The sequence below is a fragment of the Ornithorhynchus anatinus genome, chromosome 1 (genome assembly GCF_004115215.2).
Source record: "Ornithorhynchus anatinus isolate Pmale09 chromosome 1, mOrnAna1.pri.v4, whole genome shotgun sequence".
Taxonomy (NCBI): Eukaryota; Metazoa; Chordata; class Mammalia; order Monotremata; family Ornithorhynchidae; genus Ornithorhynchus; species Ornithorhynchus anatinus.
This window is the reverse complement of record NC_041728.1, coordinates 61,346,337-61,358,990: the sequence shown is the minus strand read 5'-3', so window position 1 is coordinate 61,358,990 and position 12,654 is coordinate 61,346,337. Positions and strand designations below refer to the sequence as shown.

The 12,654-nt window shown below is 42.3% G+C and overlaps 1 long non-coding RNA gene across 3 annotated transcripts in view; it reads right to left on the bottom strand.

Annotated features, from left to right (window-relative positions):
- Positions 1–584: 584 nt before the first annotated feature.
- Positions 585–12,654, bottom strand: part of LOC103170609 — a 66,861-nt gene continuing 54,791 nt past the window's right edge. For all 3 annotated transcript variants that reach the window (XR_003759020.1, XR_486294.2, XR_486295.3), the window contains exons 3-4: positions 2,076–2,268; positions 585–979 (exon numbers count right to left, since the gene is read on the bottom strand). This is a non-coding gene — a long non-coding RNA (uncharacterized LOC103170609). The remainder of the gene's footprint in view (positions 980–2,075; positions 2,269–12,654) is intronic.

Below are 12,654 nucleotides of genomic sequence, written 5' to 3'. Positions count from 1 at the left end.
TTTTATGTACTTGTTTATTCAGCTATCTCTTCCCATGGTATTTCTACTACAACCTTTATATCCTTGTAGCATAATTTTCTGCCTATTTGTAAATGATTTCTGCCTGTCTCCTCCAGTAAGTATCAAGCTTTTTTCAGGATAGGGGATGGGTGTTTTACTTCTGTTATACTCCATCTCTAGTTCTCAGTATATGCTTTATATTCAGTAGACCCTCAGTGAATACCAATGATTGATTTTGTACTGAAGCTACACCCACATGTTCTGTGCTACAAGTTTGGAAGGGCATTCAAACCAAGGTCCCGAATCTCTACTTCTACAGAGTATTGGCAACATTTGACTGAAAGGAAAACTTATTATCATCTCTTGCCGTCTAGAGGCATATCTGGGTAAGGACCTGATGACATCCCCTGAATGATTTTATGGAAGGCAATCTGGCTCGCTTAAACTGAAGTCAAGGTGAATCCTTCCAGTAAACTTGCGGACCAGTCAAACCTCAAGCCAGAGTCTTAATGAGGAGCCTGACTATCCCCCTGCCTCAGGCCCTAGGCCCCCGTTTCTACACTTTCTTTCATCCAACCAAAGAGGAGTTTTCCAAGCTCTTTTATTTTGCAATCCCTGGCTAGGAATCTTCATTTCTCTGGCAATTACAGGTTTTGCTCTTGAGTTATTTGGACAATATTTTTTTTCTAAACAAACGCTCTGGAAAAATGAAATCTAACTTTTAAAGACCTGGTCTCAATTTTTCCACTTTCTTTCTTCCCTGGGCCAACTCCTTTAAGACAAAACAGCAGTCGGATATTTCAAGGAGAGAGGGGGAGGCGGGCTGGCTCCTTGAATGCGATCCACATGGCCCTTTTGAACAGGAGCCACGCGCGTGTCTCTGCTCCTTCCCAGCAGAATTCTCACAGCTGATTACATTCTTGTGACTAATCATTTTTCAACAGTCATGTGGGGAATCTATTCTCCTTCCACAAATTCCCTGTGATAAGAGAGGACAGAGAGCGATTCTGTCAAGAAAATCCCCAGGTGAACTTTTCAAATCTCATGTCACATCATGACATAGGCCTCCTACCCCAATAGATCTTTTTTAACTAGTGCAGCTTCCAAAAGACAGAATGGACAGTTATACATAAGTTCCCCTGACCCAGACCCACCCCAAAGAGGGGTGTTTTCTATGTTCGGAAGGTAGTTGAAAGAATGAAAGACACAGAGAGGGACGTGGGTAATCGAAACAAGTCAGCCATCAACTTCTGGCCACTTGAACATACTGAATGTATCACCTTAGTTCCTGGACACCCTTGAAAAGAGTGGGCATAGGGGCTTTTGGGAAAAGCATCATCAATTTGAAGACCCAGCCAAATTGTTAGGGAGTGCTTCTTTTGGTTCTCCTTGATTTGAGCCTTTGTCGTAGGACTGCAGTGGTTTGTGGGTGAGGATTCCAGCACTTTAGCTTCATCTTCATAGGAAGTAAGTGGAAGGGATGGGTTGAGCACCTGTTTGATCCACATTTTCCACATAGTCATACTATCGACTTCCCCAAATGAAACCCTTCTCCTTCTCCCTGCAGCGTTTTTCTGAATTTGTAGAAAGACAGGAGTCGGCACACCAGAAATTAAATGGGAAGATCCCAAGTAACTTTTGCCAGTTATTTTGAATTCATATCTCTTTTATATAGAGGCTGTGTGGGGTCCCAGGGACTTACCCAATAAAATCAAAAGCTTTGGAACAAAGAGTGCATGGTTTCATGTGTTTTGCTAGACCCAGCCCCCCGTCGTCAAAGGATTTGCACTCCGGTGATGGAAGACACTCCAAACACAAAGCCTCCAATTTAAGATTAACTCAAAGGAAGAAAGAACAACCCCAATGACAGATACCCTCTGCCATAAGTAACACTTTAACACAGATCACAGAAACATCCACTCTGCAAAGAGTTGTAAGAAAGTGCTGAGGTTGCTAGGGTAGTGCATGTGACTGGAGTCAGGTGAGTCTAATCTGGGTTACAGGTCAATTTTGAAGGAGGGAAGGGAGGGAATGAGTTTAGGGGTGGAGGAGAGAGAAAGGAGGAAGAAATTCACCTGGGAGGAATGAAGACTGACTGATATCTCTACATCATCTCCATCCTTCCTCTGCTTCCTGCTCCACTTCTTCCTCCTTCCCCTGCCACCCAAGAAGTGGTATGTAAATGTCAGTGGGCAACATAGAAGTAATCTGGATGCCACGGGCCTGGTCCTTCAGTTGCTTTTACTTTGTTACTCCTCACAGCATTGCCTAAAGCAGGACAGAATGAATAGCTTGTTAGCAGGTGAGATTTGGGAATTCTGGGTAGAGCAAGTCTGTTAGTTCATATCCATTCCACCCACCCTAGCAGAAGGGAACCTGACAGTCTCCTATGGAACCTATCCAGAGCTTTGGAATGGGTGGATTTTGTAAAGTTGGAACAGTGGAAATGTGTGACCTAAGGGGCTTTGCTCGTGCTCGGCCAAAAATAATGCCGTGGTCCACCCCACACGTCCTAAATCAGTCCTTCTGTCGGTAAACTGGAGCAGCTTATCTCTGCAAATGCCCAGGTTAACACTTAATATTCTCCACATTGTGGAGAATGGGCAGGTTGCCACCACACATGGAGAGAGCCTTTAGCCAGAATTTATCCAACACCATCCGACACTCAGAGAACCACCCCAAGTTTAAAGATGTTCAGAGGAGGATGTTACACAATTGTTTTCAGTAACCCATTTTGGATTTAAATAACTTTCTCTGACAAGAAGTTCTTCCTCTATCTAAGTCAAACTCCGAGGGCCATGTGCCTAGAAGATGCTTAAAAATCCTTTTGGAGGATGCCGTCCAGCTCATTTATCTCCCTTGGAGGATAAAGAGAGCTATCTGCATCTTGTAAGCAATGATCACAGGGTGTTTGTTTCCCCAACCCAGCATGGACTAGAGCAGAATGGTAATAATGACTTTTGTCCCTCCAATTTCTACCTACCAAAGGTGGTCTGCTAGTCTGTTTACCAGTGCAACTAAACATATAGCTTTAGGATCTGTTTTAAGGATGACGCTTGTGAAGACTAGTTCCAGATATAAGAAGAGTTGACTGCCTGGAATCAAAATCCCATTTGGGGAGCCTAAGATCTGGAGAAATAATGATAATAATGACATGTATTAAGCTCTTACTATGTGACAAACATTATTCTAAGTGCTGGGGTAGATGCAAGTTAATCAGGCTCACCTGTTACAGTAGGAGCGAGAACAGGTATTTAATCCCTATTTTACAGATGAGTAAACCGAGACACAGAGAAGTTAAATGACTTGTCCAGGTCACAAAGCAAGCAATTGGCAGAGGTGGGATTAGAATCCAGGTCTTCTGATTCCCAGGCCCGAGCTCTTTCCACTAGGCCATTCTACTTCTCATGATGACCTTGCCCACTTCATTCACTCGTATTTATTGAATGCTTACTAAATGCAAAGCACTGTACTAAGCGTTTGGAATGTACAATTCGGCAACAGAGACAATCCCTGCCCAACAACAGGCTCACAGTCTAAACGGGGGAGACAGACAACAAAACACAACAAAACAAAACCAGTAGTCTGGCGTCAATATCATCAAGATAAATAGAATCATAGATATATATATGCATCATTAACAAAATAAATAGAGTGATAAATAATATGTACAAATACGCACAAGTGCTGTGGGGAGGGGAAGTGGGTAGAGCAGAGGGGGGGAGTAGGGGGAATGGGGAAGGTAGGAAGGGCAGAGGGAAAGGGAGGGCTCAGTTTGGGAAGGTCTCCTGGAGGAAGTGAGCTCTCAGTAGGGCTTTGAAGAAGGGAAGAGAGTTGTTAGTTGGTGGATATGAGGACGGAGGACATTCCAGGTCAGTGGTAGGATGTGGGCCAGGGGTCGACAGTGGTACAGACACGAACGAGGGACCGTGAGGAAGTTAGCGGCAGAGAAGTGGAGTGTATGGGGTGGACTGATCATCCTTCCTTAGTGGCCCAGTCCATTTGGAATTAAAGGACTTGGGTAAGGATGAACCTGATGTCTCCAAGTAACTAAGAAAAATCATGGAAACAAGAGACTGACATAAAATTTATTTCAAAAGAAAAATATAACATTCATACAAAGGCAGATATTGTGAATGAGCACACTGACAGTAATATTGTTCATGATAATAGAGAGCTGAATTCCTCCTCATTGTCCAAGGTAATGCTCTGGTCTAAATCAAGAACTCTGTGAGGACCAGTGACACTAAGGGACTGTTTGGTATATAGGCACACTGCAGGTTATAGTCATAATAATAATTACAATGACTGTGGTATTTGTTAAGGGCTTACTCTGTGTCAAGTGCTGTAATCACTCATCAATCAACTGTGTATATTGAGCATTTAGTCAGTCAATCATATTTATTGAGCACTTATTGTGTACAGAGCATGGTACTAAATGCTGGGGAGAGTACAGTACAACAATACACAGACACAGATTAAGAAAGAGGCGATTCATTCTACATGAGTCTCATTCCGAAGGCAGTCTTTCTGGATGTTTGACACACAACCAGAAGATTTTTGTTTTGACATTAGTTATACTATACTTGGCTAATGTCTGTATGTTATGATGGGTAAAGACCAGCTCATTCTGAGGGGATAACACTTTACAACATTTGAAAGTCCAGATTCTCAGCCTGGATTCCATTTGCTACTTCAAAGCTCGTGCCAGGCAATCCTCATTTGTATGTTCAGTCGTTCAAATTTAGCTGTATAATGAAGCACTATCAATTGCTTCAGTGTTTGTCTGCACCCTTAGATTATGAGAGCCTATAGGGCTGATACTGCATTGAGTAGAATTTCTCTGGAGGTAGTCTCAATCACCCAGAATGATGTAGTGTTCAATGTGGATGCTCAATAATGTTTGATAATGACAGCAATGATGGTGATTAGAGGGTGGGATGAAGCAGGAGTTTTTTTATGGTATTTGTAAAGTGCTTACTATGTTCCAGGGACTGTACTAAGCACTGTGATAGATGTAAACTAATCAGGTAAACTAATCAAGTTGGACATAGTCCATGTCCCACATGGGGCTCACAGTCCTAATCCCCGTTTTACAGATGAAGTAACTGAGGCACAGAGAAGCGACGTGATTTGTCCAAGGTCACACAGCAGAGAAGTAGCAGAGCCAGGATTAAAGCCCAGGTCCTTCTAACTCCCAGGCCCAGGCTCTATCTACTAGGTCATGCTGAGGCATATATTTACTATTGTATAAATAATGTATAAAATGATTATGACTGAGATCAAACATCTCCTGACAAGTACTTTTTCCTTTTTTACAGAAATATCTGCTTTTTGGCCTGGTGAGATTGACACTGTTCTTGTCCTCTTCACTCTTCCTCTCATGTTTTTCACTGCCACTTCCTCTCCTGCCCCTCTCTCAGGTGCCTCTACTCTTCTTCCTCTGTCCCATTAGATCATTAATAAAACAGCAGTGTCACTTGACAGTACCCTGAGTAAGCCTATTTAGGGGCATTCTGCTCTCCCTAAATGGGTGCCCTAAACATTGCCTGCATCACCAACCATAAAACTGACTAACCAGAGGATGGGCCCTTGGTGAACTTCAATCTTGGGTGGCTATGATAGTTCACTAGTAAATAATGCAGGAGGATGTGTTGATCCAGTATTTGTCTTTTAGGCCTCATTCTTGGGCATGGATAGGGGCTCACAATCAGTAATGTCATCTTTGAATAGGATGGACAATAGCATTTCATATATATACACACGCATATATACATACACTCATATATGTGTGTGTGTGTACATGTATATATACATATTCATTTATATAGAGAAGCAGCATTGTCTAGTGGATAGAGAATGGGCCTGGGAGTCAGAAGGACCTGTGTTCTAATCCTGGCTATGCCACATGTCTGCTGTGTGAGCTTGGGCAACTGACTTCACTTCTCTGTGCCTCAGTTACCTCATTTGTAAAATAGGGATTAAGACTGTGAGGCCCAGGTGGGACACGGACTCTGTCCCATCTGATTATCTTGTATCTACCCCAGAGCTTAGTACAGCACCTGACACCTAGTAAATGCTTAACAAATACCATCAAAAAATTAGAGCTGCAGAACCAGCTTCAATATTCATCTGGGATTATAAAATGGTCCAAAAAGAGCTAGAGGATAAGAAAGTGTTAAAAGTCAAAGCAACATATGTTTGATCCTATACTGCAATTGAGAGGGTCATTTCTAACCCATGAAAAAGGTGAGAGATAATGGAAAGAAAGTTGTTTAAAGATGACACTAGAGACAGTGAGATTTCATCAATATGTGCAGATGTGACTCTAGACTGTAAACTCATTGTGGGCAGGGAACGTGTCTGCCAATTCTGCTGGATTATACTCTCCCAAGTGCTTAGTACAGTGCTTAGCACAAAGTAAGTGTTCAATAAATACCTTTGATTTTAAAAAATCTGTGCACAATGGACAGTGTCTTTCCCAGCCTACCCACGTGAAGATCACCCTTTCATGTGCTGTTGAATTTACTACCCCAGTGCCTGACATTGTTTTCAATTCCTCCTTGTTGCCTTGTAGTCTTCCTCAAAGGGACTATGCAGTTGAACAGAGCTGGTGGAAATCCAGTTATCAGGCTGATTACTGCCAACTTTTTCAATGGTATTTGTTAAGGACTTACTATATGCCACACTCTGTCCTAAGCATTGGGGCAGAGATGAGATAAAAGGATCAGGCCTGGTCCCTGCTCCATATGGGGCTCACAGTCTAAATAGGAGGGAAGAGCATATACTTAATCCCCATTTTACAGGTGATGAAACTGAGACACAGAGAAATGAGGTGACCTGTCTAGGGTCACACAGCAGACAAGTGGCAAAGCCGGCAGTAGAACCCAGGTACTCTGACTCCTAGGCCCATGCTTTTTCTACTAGGCCTCTCTGCTTCTCTTCCCATTACAAGTTCACTCTGTCATGTTATAACTCTCTTCCACTCAGTAACTCTTCAATTCCTCCCTCATTAAATCATATGCCCATCATCCTAATCAATTCTTCCAAACTTTCAACTCCTGAAGTCTCCAGTGCCCCCAGATGAAATGTTAATAATAATAATAATACTTGTAGTATTTGTTAAGTGCTTACTCTGGGCCAAGCTCTGTACTAAATGCTGGAATAGATACAAGATAATCAGGTCCCACATGGGGCTCACGGTCTAAGCTGAAGGGAGAACATCTCCCTCCCTAACCCCTGATGACCTTGCCAACTACTCTGTTGGCCAAACTGAGTGTAAGTGTGAGTTTCCAAAGTGTCTCCATCACCTCCTCACCACTCCACTATACCTCCTCATCTTCCCCACGCATTCATTCATTCAATAGTATTTATTGAGCGCTTACTATGTACAGAGCACTGTACTAAGCATTTGGAATGTACAATTGGGCATCAGATAGAGACAACCCCTGCCCAGTGACGGGCTCACAGTCCTACCTTACCTCTGTGACTTCCTACTACAATCCAGACACATATTTCACTCCTCTAATGCCAACCTACTCACTGTACCTTGATCTCATCTCTCTCGCCGCCAACCTCTTGCTCATATCCTGCCTCTGGCCTGGAACACCTTCCCCCTTCATATCCCAAAGACCATTAATCTCTTCACCTTCAAAGCCTTATCGAAAGCATATCACCTCCAAGATGTCTTCACTGACTAATCCCTCATTTCCTCTTCTCCCACTCCCTTCTGCCTCATCCTTGCATTTGGATTTGCATCCTTTATTCACCCCTCCCTGAGCCCCACAGCACTGATGTACATATCTCTAATTTATTTGCTTAAATTAATGTCCATCTCCCCCTCTAGACTGTAAATTTGTTGTGGGCAGGAAACATGACTACCAGCTTTATTATATTATACTCTCCCAAGTGCTTAGTACAGTGCTATGCACACAATAAGTGCTCAATAAATATCATTGAATGACTGATTTCTTCAGCTTCCCTGCAGTTTCTCAGAGAAGACTTTTGCCTTCTCTCTAAATCCATGCCTTCTATCTGCACTACTAACCCTCACTCCTTTGAAAATCAATTGATCATTCATATTTATTAAGTGTTTTATGCAGAGCACAGTAGAAGCACTTGAGAGAGTTCAATACAACAGAGTTGGTAGACACAGTCCCTGCTCACTATGAGCTTACAGTCTAGAGAGAAAAGCACTTCTCCCACACTTCTTCCTTCACCTCCCTTCCCTTCTGTCTTCAACCTTGCTGTCTTCAAACATGTCCTACTCTCCCCTAAACTGAAAATGACCTCTCTCATTCCCAGTGCCTCCAACCAGCTACCACCCCAGCTGCCAGCTCTAATTCCTATCCAAATTCCAGGAGTTGGTGGATTACAACGACTGTCTTCATTTCCTCTTCACTAACTCTCTTCCCAGTTCTCTACAGTCAGGCTCTGGACTCCACCCTCTTGAAACTACATACACTCTTTGCAGTCAATGGGTCTAGGGAGTCAACAAACTCTCAGCCGTAAGCTCCCTCTAGACTGTAAGCTCATTGTGGGCAGGCAATTTGAATGTGTCTGTTAATAATAATGGTATTTGTTAAGTGCTTACAATGTGCCAAGCACTGTTCTAAGCCTTGGGGTAGGAGATAATACAAGGTAATCAGGTTGTCCCACACAGTCTCACAGTCTTAATCCCCATTTTACAGATGAGGTAACTGAGGCATAGAGAAGTTAAGTGACTTGCCTAGAATCACACAGCTGATATATGGCAGAGCCGGGGTTAGAACCCACGACCTCTGACTCCCAAACCCGTGCTCTTTCTACTGAGCTATGCTGCTTCCCTATTATTATTCCCTATTACATTCCCTATTATTATATTGTACTCTCTCAAGCATTTAGTACAGTGCTCTGCACAGTAAACACTCAATAAAGACTAGTGAATGAATGAACGAATGACACTGACACTCCTTTCTCTTTGAAATTCTCTCAGGCCTCGGAATACTAGTTTGGTTCTATTCCTACCCCATCTGATTGCTCCTCACTGGCTCTCTCTCTCTTTTCATTCATTAACCAGAGTTGTCTCCAAAAGGCTTTGTTCTTGGTCCTCTATTCTTCTCACTCTATTACTAGTCACTTGGGGAAATTCGTCTGCTCCTATGGCTTCAGCTACTACCTCTATGCAGATGACACCCAAATCTACCTCTCCAGCCCTGAGCTCTCATCTAACCTGCAGTTCTGCATCTTCCCTTGCCTCTAAGGCATTTCCACGTGGATGTAAGCAGCAAGACCTCAAACTCAAAATATCTAAGAGAAAACTCCTTACCTTTCTCCCTAAACCCACGACACTTCCTAAATCTGCCAGTCTTGATTGCACCATCATCCTCCCTGTCCCAGAAGCCTGCGACCTTGATGTCATCCTCCACTCCTCACTGTCTTTCAACTCTCACATTAAGAATCCTGCCGATTCTTTCTACACACTGTCTCCCAGAATCACAGATCCCATTCCCAGGAAGCAGCTATCACTCTGATACAAGCTCTGATTGTATCTCCCAAGTGCTTAATATAGTGCTCTGCACAGAATACGCACTCGATAAATACCATTGATTAATCATGGCTAGAATATGGTACCAACATCCTCACTGGTCTCCCTGTCTCCAGTCTCTCCCGTTTCCAAATTTATACTACATTTACTGCATGAACAGTGCTTGGCACATAGTAAGCACTTAACAAATACCATCATCATTATTATTATTATTATGAATCCTCTTCCTGAAACCCTACTAGGAACTTTTCGCTCCCCACAATCATCTGTGTCCCTCCACATCAAGTAAAAACTCTTCACCACTGGCTTCAGGCTCTCCACCAACTCATCCCATCTTACAATCTGCTTTCCTCATCCTCTCCTCCCCAAACTGCTCTCTTTGTTCCTCTCAAGCCAACCTTCTAACTGTACCTCATTCTCTACTCTTCTGCTTCCCTCATTTCACTCATGCTGTTCCACCAGCTTGGATTCCCCTCCATCCCCAAATCTGACAGACCACAGCCCTCCCCATATTCAAAACCCTCCTAAAAGCCCACCTCCTTCCACATGGCTTCCCCTAATTGATCCTCAGCATCCCAAGACATATAAATCCATTTGCCATCTCTAGCACTTACTGTACCTCTTCATGCACACCCTCAGCACTTATGTATATTACATTCCTTCAGTTGAGCATTCAATTATTTATAACTTGGTTTGTAAATACTTTTATCTTTGTCTCTCCCATTAGAGTTTAAGATCTTTATAGACAGGGAAAAGTGTCACTTGCTTGCTAAGTACTTCCCCAGTGCTTAGTATAGCATAGTGCATCCAGTGGGCCCTCAGTAAATACTATTATTACAATAATTCTCTCCTGTAGAAGTCACCTCATTCCAGATTGCTGGTCTGTCCCAAGAGTCCACAGCTCTGTCCCATTGCTCGAGGCTGTGCTTCATTGTACCTTTCAAGTGTTTTCTCTGCCCTCCTTGTTTCCCATCTTCCCACTTTAGCTGTATTACTTCCAGCTTGCAAAACCGTGAGACTATTTTTACAGCAAGTCAGATTGTAACCTGAACAAACTGAACATTAAAACAGATCTCACTTTCACACCACTGAAGCTTGGGGGTTCAGCTTATGATCCTGCAACAAATCTACAAATAATTCGACGGTATATTCAGCCTTGGAAACGAAAACAGATGCACAGCACTTACCCGCCTCAGTATAAAATGAGCTCATGGTGGAAGCAAGGTTTACTCTTTGGTGGAAATGAAAGACTTGTAGTGGTAATTTAGGATAAGGTGATTGGAACCAAAATGGTCTCAAATATAAATAATGGAAACTTGCTTGATGATAAATGCAGATGATGCCCACCAGCAAATGAGATAATTGAACAAGTATTTGCAGGATGTACTTCTTAGCCGGTACCCCTTGTTCCAGGAGGCCTAATAACATTACTAAGATCTTATATCAAAGGGTAACTTGCAATTGCAAGATAGTAAATAGATTAGCATTATATTATAATTATGACCCAAGAATGCAAAGGAGATTAGCTGTTCTGAATTAAGTGGAGACATTGCCCCCTTATACTTTGAGTCTCCTTGGGACAGGGACTTTGTCCAATCTTTTTTTTAATGGTATTTGTTAAATTCTTATTATATGCCAGGCACTGTACTAAATGCTGGGGTAGATAAAAGCTAATTAGGTTGGGGACAGTCCATGTCCCACATAGGGCTCACAGTCTTAATCCCCTTTTATAGATGTGGCAAATGAGGCACAGAGAAGTAAAGTGACTTACCCAAGGTCACACAGACATGTGGCAGAACCTAGGTCCTTCTGACTTCCAGGCCCTGGTTCTATCCACTAGGCCATATTGCTTCTTTATCTTGTATCTACCCCAACACTTAGTATAGTGCTTGATACATTATTATTATTATTATTAATAACAGATCACCAGATCCTGCCCAGCAGACTAGACCATCTACTGCTTGATACACTCAATCAAGAAGTGGATCTTATTGATATTACTGCTTCCAGCAACTTATGCAAAGACGATCCATAGATCTGTGCATTTTTCAAAAGAGCTGACACTGAGGTAGAGACTGAAGAATGGAAAAAAGGAAAGATGTTGTCCAGAAGGCAGATCATTTTCTCAAAATCCTTCTGAATGGCAGGATCATTGGGGAATTAGGTCATCTCTGTAAAGCCTTCCAGTTTCAGTTCTGGGAGTTCTCTTAAAAACAGTGGTTGAGTCCTTGAAGATCCTCATGTTATGGGAAAATTGTGGTCTAGTAACCATTGATCCAATAGGATTGAATGAGCTGGGGATAGATGTTTGAAGAGACCACCATGACAGATATTTTGACGCAAGTTCCTATTATGGCTACCACTATCAGATTGCTTTATTCCCTTGCTACTCATTATTATTCCACTGAATTAAGTCCTCTAAAGTGGTAAAAATGCAAAGAAACAAAAAAAAACCCTATACAATACAGTAAAACAGAGCCTGGGAAGTATAGCAGTGTCATGTCTTGACCAAAGCCACAAATGTGCACAAACGTTTCTCCTTGCACTAAATCTACTTGTAACAACATGCGGATCGTGTTATATCAGAACACATTCATGTTATGGGAAGAGTTTTGCCTAATTCTTCCTTCATGTCATACCCAAATTGTATAATGAAGACATATGTTATAAGAGAACTGGGAGTACATATGAGTTTCAGGACACCTCTCTTCAACATGGAGCAATATATTTCTCTCAAAGTCTGGAAAATACGGCATTTTGTACAGAGAGTTCATTATGTCCAAGTAGAAGCCAGGAGTTAATTTGTAGAGAATGGGGTTCCAGGGTTCAGACGATTATGTAATTTTACATTTTAAACTTGAAATGACTTTGAATGCATGGTGGTATTACTTCTGTAGATACAGTCAAAACAAGTTTGTTTGAAAGAGCAGCCTACTGTTGTAGTTCTGGACCAGTCCTAGGTGTTTATAACATCTAAGAAATATAAATTTTATTTTTACTTTTGCAAATGAAATGAAAAATCCAGAGGTGCCAGGCTCTGCAGAGCCAAATTCAGTAGTGCCAGGACTACAACCTCTCAAGGTCAGAGTGCCAGAGATGAGTGCTGGCAAGCCCTAGAACAAACACTG